Source organism: Podarcis vaucheri, assembly GCF_965113315.1.
Source record: "Podarcis vaucheri genome assembly, chromosome: 4".
Classification (NCBI taxonomy): domain Eukaryota; kingdom Metazoa; phylum Chordata; class Lepidosauria; order Squamata; family Lacertidae; genus Podarcis; species Podarcis vaucheri.
Window position 1 is genome coordinate 29,995,227 of NC_138762.1, and position 14,343 is coordinate 30,009,569.

Here is a 14,343-nt window from a genome sequence, read left to right on the forward strand (position 1 = left end):
GTTCTTCCAATAACACAGCGTTCTCAATGTCTCCTTATGTAGGTAAATCCCTGAGCACTCAAAACATTTGATGCTAGCGCCTGAGAACACTAACCCTTTTGTCCCTTCACGGGGCTGGCACCTATAATATCTGGTGCCTAGGAATGTGAAACATTTCTCAAGTATTAGGGGCTCAGATTTTTTATTTTTTATTTTAAATCAAGTTGTCTTCTCAAGTATTAGGGGCTCTGATTTTTTATTTTTTATTTTAAATCAAGATGTCTTCTCTGAATGATTTACTGCACATTAGGCACACTCGTTTTTATGGTCTGCTCTACAATGTTTGAGTAAAGTGGCTAATAGAGTGATCTGATCACCTTCAACTTCCATAGTGCCCAGTGGTATTTTTCTAGAAAAGAGGGGGCCAGAACTCACCATGAACACCTCCCTTGTTCTCTTAGAATGGTAATGGCGTCTACCTGAGAGATGCTGGAACTGAGTTTCGTTGAGTTCTGGCTGATAAAAAACCCTGATAGTTCCATGGATAAACTGTTGGGGTTTTATTTTGTCATAATAAGGCTTGTGGTTTTAAAATTTCCATGGAAATATTGACGCAGAACAAGCAGTTTTGAAATTACATAAATATGTCCCACAGTTGTCTTAGTTCTCGTTGAGCATGTGTCAGCCCCCATCATCCAGCTCTGCCTCCTACGATTTCTGGTTCTTTTTGTGAAATTGTACCAACAAAAAATACAGTTATGTCTCTTGACCAATTCCAAATGGGAACACAAAACCTGACAGATGAAAAGTAATTTATAGAAATAATGTCTTATAGGAAATGGCACCCGTGGAACACTAGGACAGCAATTTATCTAAGCTGAATGGAAAGCATCAGCCTGAGCCATAGAAACTATGAATGAGCATGACCCCAACTGAGTGGGGAAAAACCTGACAGCATCTGCAAATATGACTAATAATGGCACACACAAGAATTTAGATTTAGTGCTTTTACAGGACATGTCAAAACAGTACTAAGTGTACCAACAGTAGTAAATATATTATTATATTGCAATAATATGTTTATTTAAAGGTAAAGGTACCCCTGACCATTAGGTCCAGTCACGGACAACTCTGGGGTTGCGGCGCTCATCTCGTTCTATAGGCCGAGGGAGCCGGCATTTGTCTGCAGACAGCTTCCGGGTAAGGTGGCCAGCATGACTTAGCCGCTTCTGGCGAACCAGAGCAGGGCACAGAAACGCCGTACCTTCCCGCCAGAGCGGTACCTATTTATCTACTTGCACTCTGATGTGCTTTCAAACTGCTAGGTGGGCAGGAGCTGGGACTGACCAACGGGCGCTCACCCCGTCGCGGGGATTTGAACCGCTGGCCTTCTGATTGGCAAGCCCTAGGCTCTGTGGTTTAGACCAGAGCGCCACCCGTGTCCCTATATATGTTTATTTACTCAGAAGCAAATCTCCCTGAGTCCAAAATGTCTTACTTTCAAATAAATGTGTATAGGGTTGCACTGTCTAATTTGCTTATGGCAGTTAAAAAAATAAGCAGCAGCCAAGCAAATTTTAAAATTCTTAATTCCGTTTTCTTTCTTGCTGAGATTTGGAAGCTCTGACCACAGCTGAGTTACTCCTGATTTACCTGAATAAGAAAATAACAGTTGTTTCTCTTAGCTTTGTATAAAATTGTCTCAAGCCAGTACTCTTATTTCCTAGGTTTGCCAAAGTCTGAGTACCAAATCTCTGGTTGCCAACCTGGTGCCCCTGAGATCAGTGGTGCCCTTGAATTCTGCTGGTGCCCACAAAGCCTCTAAGCACATAGAGCCAAAGGAGAAAGCTGGAAGAGCAGTTTTCTCTTTTCAAGACTCCTGAGCAGTGATTGGGAAAGTGATTGAGTTAGGCCGAGATGGAAGTGATCTGGGAGACTGAGGGAGCAGCCAGAGGGAGAACGTAGGGTGCCACAGGATTCGGAGGGAGAGAAGGTGATATACAAGGCATGCATGTAAGCTGAATCCCATAAAACTGAACCTCTTGAAATTGCATCATTTAAAATGGGTCCTCTCCTGCCAACTTCAAATCACAGAACTGTAAAAATCACAGATTCAGAGCTTTCCAGATGCCCACAGATGAGTTGTGCGATTTGTTGATGGTTTGGTTGTCGTCCCAGGTAAAAATCATTACCAGGTGTGCTTCCGATTGACGTTTTTGTGGTGCTGTCAAGTAGAGCACCTATGATTCCGCCCACCTCTGTGCAGTCTACTAATATAAGCTTTTATTTGACAGCAGTTTTAGAATGTATAATCATGCAAATTCCAGAGGATCTGTTGTAATTCTCCTAGATTCCACTTTTACCCAAACCTCATAGAAAAACAAAGTGTGTGTGCTTTCTTGATATCTCTCATGGGTGTGTAATGAGGAGATGGGGCCATGGCATTCTTTCAATATTATTATTATTATTATTATTATTATTATTATTATTATTATTATTATTATTATTTTATATACCACCCTATAACTGGAGGTCTCAGGGTGGTTCACAGAACAAAATCAAAATATGAAACCACAAAATATATAATGATATATATCAGCATATAATCATATATAATCAGAAATATAAAATTCTAGATATACACACAGGCCCCAAAAGGGTGGAAACCCCTGGAACTCATAGGCTTCCCCGTGGCTAACAGCAGTTTTGGGACACAATTTAAATCAGGAAAACACGAGGTTTAATACAGGAGGTGTATCTGACAATTAAGACTGCCTGGCCAGATAGATCTGACACCATCTGGATGTATTAGCAGATAAAGTAGCAATGATTGAAGATATTTGCCTCACATTTTGGTTAAACTCAATAAGATGCAAAATCGCTACACAAGTTCCTCCTTGCTTTCTTCTTGGTTATCTTGTTTGCAATAGCTGCCATCCCTAGGAATATCAACCTTGCAAAAAAGGGATACCCAAAGAGATTCCCCTTCATGGATCACCGCCTTGCCGTGGCGAAGGGGCTTGAAGAACTCAGAGAAGCTATGAACTACGCCGAGCAGGGCACCCAAGATGAACAGGTCATAGTGGAGAGTTTTGACCAAACGTGATCCACCTGGAGGAGGAACCGGCAAGCCACTCCAGTATCCCTGCCAAGAAAACTCCATGGATGAAGACAACAGGCATATAAAAGTTATGACGCTGGAAGATGAGCCCCTCAGGTCGGAAGGCGTCCAACATGCTACTGGGGAAGAGCGGAGGACAAGTACAAGTAGATCCAGAGCTGATGAAGCGGCTGGGCCAAAGCCGAAAGGACGCTCAGTTACGGATATGCATGGAAGCGAAAGGAAAGTCCAATGCTGTAAAGAAAAATATTGCATAGGAACCTGGAATGTAAGAACCATGAACCTGGGTAAGTTGGATGTGGTCAAAAATGAGATGGCAAGAATAAATATTGACATCCTGGGCATCAGTGAACTAAAATGGACGGGAATGGGCGAATTCAGTTCGGATGACCATCATATATACTATGTGGGCAAGAAACCCGCAAAAGAAATGGAGTGGCCCTCATAGTCAACAAAAGAGTGGCGAAAGCTGTACTGGGATGCAATCTCAAAAATGATAGAATGATCTCGATACAAATCCAAGGCAGACCTTTTAACATCACAGTAATCCAAGTTTATGCACCAACTACTGGTGCTGAAGAAACTAAAATTGACCAATTCTATGAAGACTTACAACACCTTATAGAAGTGACACCAAAGAAGGATGTTCTTCTCATTATAGGGGATTGGAATGCTAAAGTAGGGAATCAAGAGATAAAAGGAACAACTGGCAAGTTTGGCTTTGGAGAGCAAAATGAAGCAGGGCAAAGGCTAATAGAGTTCTGTCAAGAGAACAAGCTGGTCATCACAAACACGCTTTTCCAACAACACAAGAGAGGACTCTACACGTGGACATCACCAGATGGGCAGCATCGAAATCAGATTGATTATATTCTCTGCAGCCAAAGATGGAGAAGCTCAATACAGTCAGCAAAAACAAGACCTGGAGCTGACTGTGGCTCAGATCATCAGCTTCTTATAGCAAAATTCAAGCTTAAACTGAAGAAAGTAGAAAAAACCACTGGGCTGGTAAGATACAATCTAAATCTAATCCCTTATGAATACACAGTGGAAGTGAGGAGCAGGTTTAAGGATTTAGATTTGCTGGACAGAGTGCCTGAAGAACTATGGATGGAGGCTCGCAACATTATACAGGAGGCAGCAACGAAAACTATCCCAATGAAAAGGAAATGCAAGAAAGCAAAGTGGCTGTCCAATGAGGCCTTACAAATAGCAGAGGAGAGAAGGCAAGCAAAATGCGAGGGAGATAGAGAAAGATACAGGAAATTGAATGCAGATTTCCAAAAAATAGCAAGGAGAGATAAGAAGGCCTTCTTAAACGAGCAATGCAAAGAAATAGAGGAAAACAACAGAATGGGAAGAACCAGAGATCTGTTCAAGAAAATTGGAGATATGAAAGGAACATTTCATTCAAAGATTACCATAATAAAGGACAAAAGTGGAAAGGACCTAACAGAAGCAGAAGACATCAAGAAGAGGTGGCAAGAATACACAAATTATACCAGAATGATATGGATGTCTCGTACACCCCAGGTAGTGTGGTTGCTGACCTTGAGCCAGACATCCTGGAGAGTGAAGTCAAATGGGCCTTAGAAAGCACTGCAAATAACAAGGCTAGTGGAAGTGATGGTATTCCAGCTGAACTATTTAAAATTTTAAAAGATGATGCTGTTAAGGTGCTACACTCAATATGCCAGCAAGTTTGGAAAACTCAGCAGTGGCCAGAGGATTGGAGAAGATCAGACTACATCCCAATCCCAAAGAAGGGCAGTGCTAAAGAATGCTCCAACTACCACACAATTGCACTCATTTCACACGCTAGCAAGGTTATGCTTAAAATTCTACAAGACAGGCTCAAGCAGTATGTGGACAGAGAACTCCCAGAAGTGCAAGCTGGATTTCGAAGGGGCAGAGGAACCAGAGACCAAATTGCAAACATGCGCTGGATTATGGAGAAAGCTAGAGAGTTCCAGAAAGACATCTACTTCTGCTTCATTGACTATGCAAAAGCCTTTGACTGTGTCGACCACAGCAAACTATGGCAAGTTCTTAAAGAAATGGGAGTGCCTGATCATCTCATCTGTCTCCTGAGAAATCTCTATGTGGGACAAGAAGCTACAGTTAGAACTGGATATGGAACAACTGATTGGTTCAAAATTGGGAAAGGAGTACGACAAGGCTGTATTTTGTCTCCCTGCTTATTTAATTTATATGCAGAATTCATCATGCGAAAGGCTGGGCTGGATGAATCCCAAGCCGGAATTAAGATTGCTGGAAGAAATATCAACAACCTCAGATATGCAGATGACACAACCTTGATGGCAGAAAGTGAGGAGGAATTAAAGAACCTTTTATTGAGGGTGAAAGAGGAGAGCGCAAAATATAGTCTGAAGCTCAACATCAAAAAAACGAAGATCATGGCCACTGGTCCCATCACCTCCTGGCAAATAGAAGGGGGGAAAATGGAGGCAGTGAGAGATTTTACTTTCTTGGGCTCCATGATCACTGCAGATGGTGACAGCAGCCACGAAATTAAGAGACGCCTGCTTCTTGGGAGGAAAGCAATGACAAACCTAGACAGCATCTTAAAAAGTAGAGACATCACCTAGCTATGGTTTTCCCAGTAGTGATGTATGGAAGTGAGAGCTGGACCATAAAGAAGGCTGATCACCGAAGAATTGATGCTTTTGAATTATGGTGCTGGAGGAGACTCTTGAGAGTCCCATGAACTGCAAGAAGATCAAACCTATCCATTCTTAAGGAAATCAGCCCTGAGTGCTCACTGGAAGGACAGATCGTGAAGCTGAGGCTCCAATACTTTGGCCACCTCATGAGAAGAGAAGACTCCCTGGAAAAGACCCTGATGTTGGGAAAGATGGAGGGCACAAGGAGAAGGGGACGACAGAGGACGAGATGGTTGGATAGTGTCTTCGAAGCTACAAACATGAGTCTGACCAAACTGCGGGAGGCAGTGGAAGACAGAAGTGCCTGGCGTGCTCTGGTCCACGGGGTCACGAAGAGTCGGACACGACTAAACGACTAAACAACAACAACAAAAGAGATTCAGGAAGTCTTTAGTCTGCTTTCAAATGCACCACTTCAATCACTTAAAACGTATATAATCCCACAAAACAATTGAGATGGCCTGTGCAGTGCCTGCCTAGAATAGAAACACTGATGAAAAGCACAGAAGGTCGTTCAGCTTTGCTATAGAAGTTCTAAAGCTATGTTTGTCTGCATTGCAGAGTGCTATAAAAATCATTCACTCGCTCAGTTGCTTCTCCCAGGAGCAAAAGGTACCAGTTCATTTTGGCAGTCCTTGCTGCGTTTGAAAAGTGTTGGAGGCAATTTAAAAACAATTTCCGAGGGAACATTAGATTCCCACCCCACCCCCCCAAGTATGTCCTATGTGAATTAAAAACATGAACCATTCATTTTATTTAAATGGATCTGGCGCAGTTTAGAATGATGATGTTTGTAAAGCAAATTTAGAGCACTTTGCAAACAAATGATTCAGCATCTCAATTTTTTTATTTCTTGCTTTATATGTTGCTAGGTACAATGCACACCGTGAGGCAGGCTTATTACTGTAGATTTGAAATATTGGCTTGTATACAAGTCCCTCTCTTTGCACAGATGTGTACCAGGTAGCGCTATACGACCATCGTTGTCCCACTCTTTTGATGCATGGTCAAATAAAGAAGCACCTATCAGACTTAATGGCTGTTTGCAGTGCATAGGAAATCAAATGGTGGTTGGTGTCTGGTTGTTCTTTCATAGCCATGTCCCTATCTGCCCCCACCTGACATCATATATGACATCAGGTGGACAGGTGGGTGTATTTTGTGGGCAACAGTCTGACAGGTCTAATTGGACCCCCTGCCAGGTCTAATTAAACCAGTCTGCACCCCCTGGTTTACATATATGGAGAATCTGAAAGATAAGGGTTCCTAGTCCTTCCTCTGGCTTTGGGGTCATAGTGTTTCTTCCAGCACTGAATCACAATCTGATCTGTAAAATGAGAACACTTGCATGACTTTGGCTGCATAGCCATCTACCAGCTTAAGATGCAGCTTGGTCGTTCTTTTTCTAAATCTGGATAGAGGCTGGTTTGGGGGGAAATGTGTCAAAATGCAGTATTTAATAAGAAATGACAGGATAGATATGGATTATGGCTAACTTTGTGCGTACATGGCTTCCCAAACCAGGGCTTGGAGAGCACGGGAGGCAGAGTAAACAGGAGTGCAAGTCCTCATGACACAAAATTCTTTTTGGAGAGGGATAGAGGACTTGTAGGGCAAACAGAGCCTTCCATGCGTCTCTGACATACCCGCAAAGTTAAGAACGGATGCTACGAAGCAAAAAGGCTGTTCTAGGACTACCGTGTTGCGCAGTCATCAGCACTCACAGCAGTCTCTGTCTTAGAAAACTTTTGAGTATTCAATGGTGTTTGTGAATCTGATTATATCTCATCAGTTCCAGTTGGGTGCTCCATTCTAGTTGGAAGCAGGCAAGGAAGGGTAGATGAGCTGTTTGTATTTTAGTGTCCCCCCGCCATTGATATTCTTGCTTTTCCCATTAACTACCTATTGCTCATATGATAATGTATCCCAAGATATTTTGATTTTGACGCTAGGCTTCAGTCATGAGATACATCTATAACATTAAGAAGAAGAGTCCCTGGATAATTAGATGTGCCTTTGGATCACTTGATAACATCTGTAACTGAAAACTTGTGCAGATGTTATACTGTAATTTCCTCATCACACACATGCACCCTGCAAATCAAGCATATTATATGGCGGATCATTACGTTATTCCTTCCAAAAAAAAATGGATGAATAAAGCCTATTGTTTCTTTTTTAAGACATGGAAAGTTCACGTGTTAACACAACAAACCATTAGTATTGGCCTTAGCAATTTCAGTCTGCTAAAGTTGTCATCAAGTTCCTGGATGCTATCCAACAGTACTCTGGCTTGCTTTTTACAGGGCAAAGGTGTCACGATGTAGCTAGTGTGTAAGGAGAGACATGTAAAGAAATGAGACAACATACCTGTCTATGAGTGCTTTTCCTGGCATAAAATACAATAACAGACTCTCCAGAAATAACAAAATAGGGAGCTGCCTTATACCAAGTCAGTATTGGTCCATCTAGCAGAGTTTTGTCTGCAATGACTGGCAGTTTTTTAAAAATAAATATTCCTTTATTTACAAGTATATAGGCAGTGTTTAAGGGCAGGGGGCAACGAGTCACTCTTCTAGGGCAGAGGACCTGCTACCCCACATCAAATCCTGAGAGAAGGCCAGTGCTCTTTTCTTTCCCAAAGGGACAAACTGCTACTTTAGCTTGGATTCCCGCATTGCAGGAGGCTGGACTAGATGACATTTGCGGTCCCTTCCAATATAAGAATCAGGAGAACTACTGGTATAACCTGTAGAAAAATAATTCTCCCTACATCCATCACATTTCACGGCATTTAGAAAGAGGGCTAATCCTGGGATGCAGGAACGATTAAAATGCCCTTTTATAAAACATTTATAAAGAGGTCAGATGAAGATGAATAATAGATATGCTAATAAGTGGCCAAATCAATGGTTAAATATAGTCAAGGACCAGCAGATGAACTGGCTGATTATGAGTCAAAGAGGAGAGCAGCCAGGATTATTCCCCCACCCACCTCATTCCACCTGAGCAAACCAGAGAGCAGGAATGATGTGCAAACACCTTTAGGATCCCTTTTGCAAACCAGCCTTTTGTCTCTTTCTGACAGCACATTCCCACTTAAAGGTGGAGGAACAACAGAGAGCCGTACACTTTAGTCTCAATCAGTGCCAAATGAACAATGGAGAGCCTTACACTTTAGTCTCATAATCTCAGTGCCATATGAAGACGCCTGTCAAGAGCATCCTGTATCACAGCACTGAAAACAGCTGCAGAGGTACAGTGCAGTGATGCTACACATTTTTGCATTGCAACTTTCTGCAGAACAAACGACATGTTGAGCAGTACATGACTGTCTGCAAGGAATACGGCTGCCAAGGAGAGCTCTTGTGTTTTTAAGAACTTCCTGGCTTGAAGAAATTAAGCAGGTGACGATTTTCCTTGTCTGTTCACCAGGAAATGCTCCTCACTTACTACATTTCTGCAATACAGACAGCACTAAAGGCACGGGGGGGGGGGGATCTTCCTGAAAATAAATGCAACCCCATGGGTGCATGGAGTCCATCGTATTCAACATCTTGTTACTTCCATTTTTACAGGAAAGAAAGGATGCTGAACTTCTACCACAGCCTCCTTGGCAGCTTGCTTCTTCAGGGAAAAAGCTTGTCCATAGTTTTGAAGTCATAGAATTTTAGAGCTGGAATGGACCACAAGGGTCATCTAGTCCAACCCCCAGCTATGCAGGAATATTTTGCTCAATGTGGGGCTAAAACCTGCGACCCTGAGATTAAGAATTTTCCAATGATTGTTCTGGGGTACAGGTGGCGCTGTGGGCTAAACCACTGAGCCTCTTGGGCTTGCCGATCAGAAGGTCGGCGGTTCGAATCCCCACAATGGGGTGAGCTCCCGTTGCTCAGTCCCTGCTCCTGCCAACCTAGCAGTTTGAAAACACGTCAAAGTGCAAGTAGATAAATGGGTGTTTCCATGCGCTGCTCTGGTTTCGCCAGAAGCGGCTTAGTCATGCTGGCCACATGACCTGGAAAAACTGCAGACAAACGTCTGCTCCCTTGGCCAGTAAAGTGAGATGAGCGCCGCAACCCCAAAGTCGTTCGTGACTGGACTTAACTGTCAGGGGTCCTTTACCTTTTTAAAATGATTGTTCCTAGCAAGCTGAAGACAGATATGTTTTCAGCACCCATGGGATACTTGTGGCCCTCCAGATATTGCTGGACTACAACTCCCTGATCATAGAGTCATAGAGTTGGAAGAGACCCCATGGATTATCTAATCAGACCCCCTGCAATGCAGAAATATGCAGCTTTACAGGGACCAAACCTGTGACCTTGGCATTATCAGCACCATGTTCTAACCAACTGAACTGACACCTTATCATTTGCCTGCGCTGGCTCGGTCTGATGGCAGCCACAAGCTCCTCACCCCTGATTTTCAGAGTTACTTCCTGCTAACAACGGGTTTATGTGTTTGTGTGTAGCAGCCAAATTCAGAAATAAATAGTCTGGTACAACTGCTGGTTGAGACAATAAAGCAACTTTATTACTTAAAACAAAAACTGTTCCGAGTACAAGCTGACATGCGGCCATCATGGAGTCATGAGGTTAACAAAAGGAATATCTAACACTGGCCGACTGGAAGAGGAGGAGGATGGAAGCAAAGCTTGCGTTTGGAGGGTGGGAAACCCAATCCAACAAAGGTAGTTTCTTAAGAAGGAACCAGCAGGGAAGAATAAAGCGCTTTCCTGTCTATTGCCCCTAACTGGTTCAGGCAACTTATTGCAAGCGTTGTTGCTTTACTCCCAACAACCAGTTCAGAGGCTAGAATTTCTATGCTACTGTACTTTGGTAGCCAGATGATACACATAAAGAAGGGAAGGGAGCATTGGTGGTGCGGGAATAAAAGGTCAGCTGCTCCTTTAAACAAAGATGCAAATGTTAGTAGCGGTACTGGAGCGGGGGAGATACACTATGTCCAGTGAAATACATATTTTAAAAGAAATGAATAGCAAGGAGATCTTTAAATGGCAGGATATCATTTGGGGAACCCGTTTGCACTTTTTTCTTTATTTTTACAGCACAGCCATAATGTGTTTATGTGTGTACAGTGGTACCTCGGGTTACATACGCTTCAGGTTACAGACTTCGCTAACCCAGAAATAGTACCTCAGGTTAAGAACTCTGCTTCAGGATGAGAACTGAAATTGTTTGGTGGCAGAGGGAGGCCCCATTAGCTAAAGTGGTACCTCAGGTTAAAAACAGTTTCAGGTTAAGAATGGACCTCCGGAACGAATTAAGTACGTAACCAGAGGTACCATTGTATCTAGAAATAATGACACAGCCTGCTATGTTCTCTTGCACGTTCCTGTCCTTCTGCTGCACTCAACTGCTCACTCTTCACTTCACTTCATTTCAATTCCCGATTTCTCTTGACAGCTTCTCTAGATTATGACCTTGGCTGCAGTACAAGGCGCTGCCCTCTGGTTTGTCGTTTTGATTAAGACAAGTGGCTTGAGCCGAGCTGGAGTTTGGAAGACACCTGACAGTTATACATGCGAGAGGCAACCTTGCACTACTGTGCTTCTGACCATCTCCAACGTGCAACAGCGCCATCTGCATTATGTTCTACATTTGTTGTTCTCTGGGGAATGTCAAAGGAAGACATTGCAAGGCTGAGCCAAAACCACTCGTTCATTTTCAGGAAACGGTTTGCAAGCTGCAAAAGGCAGTGCAACTTTAAGAACTTTATGCCCAAGTTTGTCTCTTTTCTCCTCATTCATTTTTCCATGTGTGTTATTTTTTTATAGAGATTTTAAGTCTGAAGGCAGGCACTGTCTCACTACTAATGCTTTTAAATAACCTTATTAACATTTTCTTTTGGTTTCCTTTCAGTCCCCGCGCCCCAGTGATAAACACTTCTAGCAGTTCTATGGCTAGTTTTGCTTTCAACAAGAGTGTGGCATCCCTAAATACTTGTATAACGGTATGTTTTGCATGTGACTATCATAATTTATGTCCTCCTTCTAAAAATTCTCTCTGAAAGAAAAACTTGCTGTTCCAATTGTTTGGGGCAAATGGTAGTTGGTCATCTTCTAAAGATGCACTGAGGCTGTCTTTTTGGGTGGTCAATCAAAGCCATTACCAGTTCTGGGCCTAAATGAGGGAGTAAAGTAAGGTGTTGAACCTAGGGGAGAGCCATAGCTGTCAACGTTTCCCTTTTTTAAAGGGAAATTCCCTTATTCCGAATAGGATTCCTCGCAAGAAAAGGGAAAAGTTGACAGCTATGGGGAGAGCCCAGAGAGGATAATGCACACTTTGCATGCAGAAAGTCCAAGGTTTAATCCTTTGCATCTCCAGTAAAAAAATAAGAAACAGGTAGTAGGTAATGGGGAAGACCTTTACCTTCTCTTGAGCTTCTAGATGCTTTTGCATGCAATTCATGTTCTCCATAGATCTTCCTCTACCCACCCCCCTATATAAATCTCTCTCCAATTTATTGCAAGGTACAGATTGTGTGGACTACAGTGGTGCCCTGCAAGACGAATGCCTCGCAAGACGGAAAACTCGCTAGACGAAAGAGTTTTCCGTTTTTGAGCTGCTTCGCAAGACAAATTTCCCTATGGGCTTGCTTCGCAAGACGAAAACGTCTTGCAAGTTTGTTTCCTTTTTCTTAACACCGTTAATACAGTTGCGACTTGACTTCGAGGAGCAACTCATAGAACGCAGTGTACATAGTAGCATTTTTTGAAGTTTTTAAAGACTTTGGTGATTTTTGAAGCTTTTCCAAAACTTCTTTTGCAGCCATTTGGTAAGTTAAGCTTTTAAAACTTTTTTGGGGGGTTTTGGATTTTGGGTTGGGGTGTTTGGAATTCAAGGACTTGGTGTTGAGAAGGGGTTTGCAAAAAAAAAAAATCTGGATTTGAATTTCTGTGTGCTGGGTGGCTGGGGGAACAGTTGGGGAGGGGTTTGCAAGAATCTGGAAGCTTGTGGGTTTTTTTCTGCATTTTTATGATTTTCTGTGACCATTGGGCCACTCTGCTGTTTTTTTAAAAAAAATCTGGGTTTGAATTTTGAAATGCTCTTTACAGTATGTGTGACTTTAAAGAGCACTTAATAAACTCTTGTTGTACCAAATTTGGCTTTGTTTGGACTTTTTTGACCATAGGAACGCATTGATTTTCAATGCATTCCTATGGGAAACCGTGCTTCGCAAGATGAAAAATTCGCTAGACGAAAAAACTCGCGGAACGAATTAATTTCGTCTTGCGAGGCACCACTGTATGTAGAAAAATGGGTACTCAGTCTCCACTGATTTCAAATCAAAAAGTTGTGTATATGCAATCTGTATTGGCTTCCTTGTGTCACTTGATAACTGCTAGTATCAGCAGTAGTGACTTCTGGCCGAAGTCCTGGTGGTTTTTTCCTAAGCATTCCTTTATTCTGACAACATCTTGTGATTATGTGGGACGCTGCTTATCCCCCCCCCCATTTATTCAAGTTGGCACCCATGCTCTGGACCTCATGTGTAGAAGGCATACAAAGAAGGGCCTTAAATGATTACTGCAGAGTCCAAGTCAGTTTCTATGGGGAGAGGCGGTCCTTGAGGTACTGTGGTCCTGAGCCGTTTAAGGCTTTATATGTCAAAAACTGCATTTGGAATTGTACCCAGAAACTAATTGGTAGCCAGTGCAGTTGGGCCAGGATCTGTGTAATATACTCAAACTGTCTTGCCCCAGGGAGCAACCTGGCCACTGAATTCTGCACCAGCTGAAGTTTCCGAACCATCTTCAGAGGCAGCCCTAAGTATAACACAACATGCATTTGATTGACAGGAAGTTGTGCAGCATCTGCACAAACAAATCTGAATGAAAGCTAAATAACCAGAAGACATCAAATACAAGCTCCATGCAAGCTTTGTACAAACAAATCAGGAAGAATGCTTAATAAACAGGCCATATGGAGAGGCCAGGAATGAAAAACAGCTGTGCCAGTTGTCAAAATCCCTGGATGAAACCCTTTAGCACTGTGCAACACTAAAGGCCAGATTCAACTATCCGGTTCCCAAAAGCATAACTGTGCTTTCCCCCTTCTCCTGCAAATCTGCTCTGGAGGGTCTGGAAAAGTCCAAAACAGAAAATGGGGGAGGAAAGTGAAGATTGCTTGCCCAATGGAATGATCTTATTAGCTGAATTCCACCCTAAAAAGTGTGTTTACTTTTCAATATTTTTTTCTTTGCATGTCACAGTTAATATATTTTTTTAAAAAACCACACCACTTGGTTGATATAGGATTAGAAGATAGTTCTTTAAAAATAAATTGAGGTTTTATTAAAGTTGATGGAAAAGAACAACCAAACTTCCCAAAATTAAAAAATGCTTTCTCTATTAAGGCTGAGGTTCCAAGCTTCTGAGCACTTTTCAAGAAACTGTTGTATGTACTCAAAATATTGTAATATTGCAGAAGAAAAACTGGCAATCTGCAGACCTCCTCCCCTGCCTGAAAGCACAGTAAAAAACCCAAACTAGCAACCCACTCTCAAACAGCCTCCCCCCAAAGCCAAAAACACATT

The 14,343-nt window shown here is 42.5% G+C and overlaps 1 protein-coding gene across 2 annotated transcripts in view; it reads right to left on the bottom strand.

Moving 5' to 3' along the window:
- Window positions 1-14,343, bottom strand: part of STARD13 (StAR related lipid transfer domain containing 13) — a 229,968-nt gene that overhangs the window by 162,392 nt on the left and 53,233 nt on the right. The window lies entirely within an intron of this gene.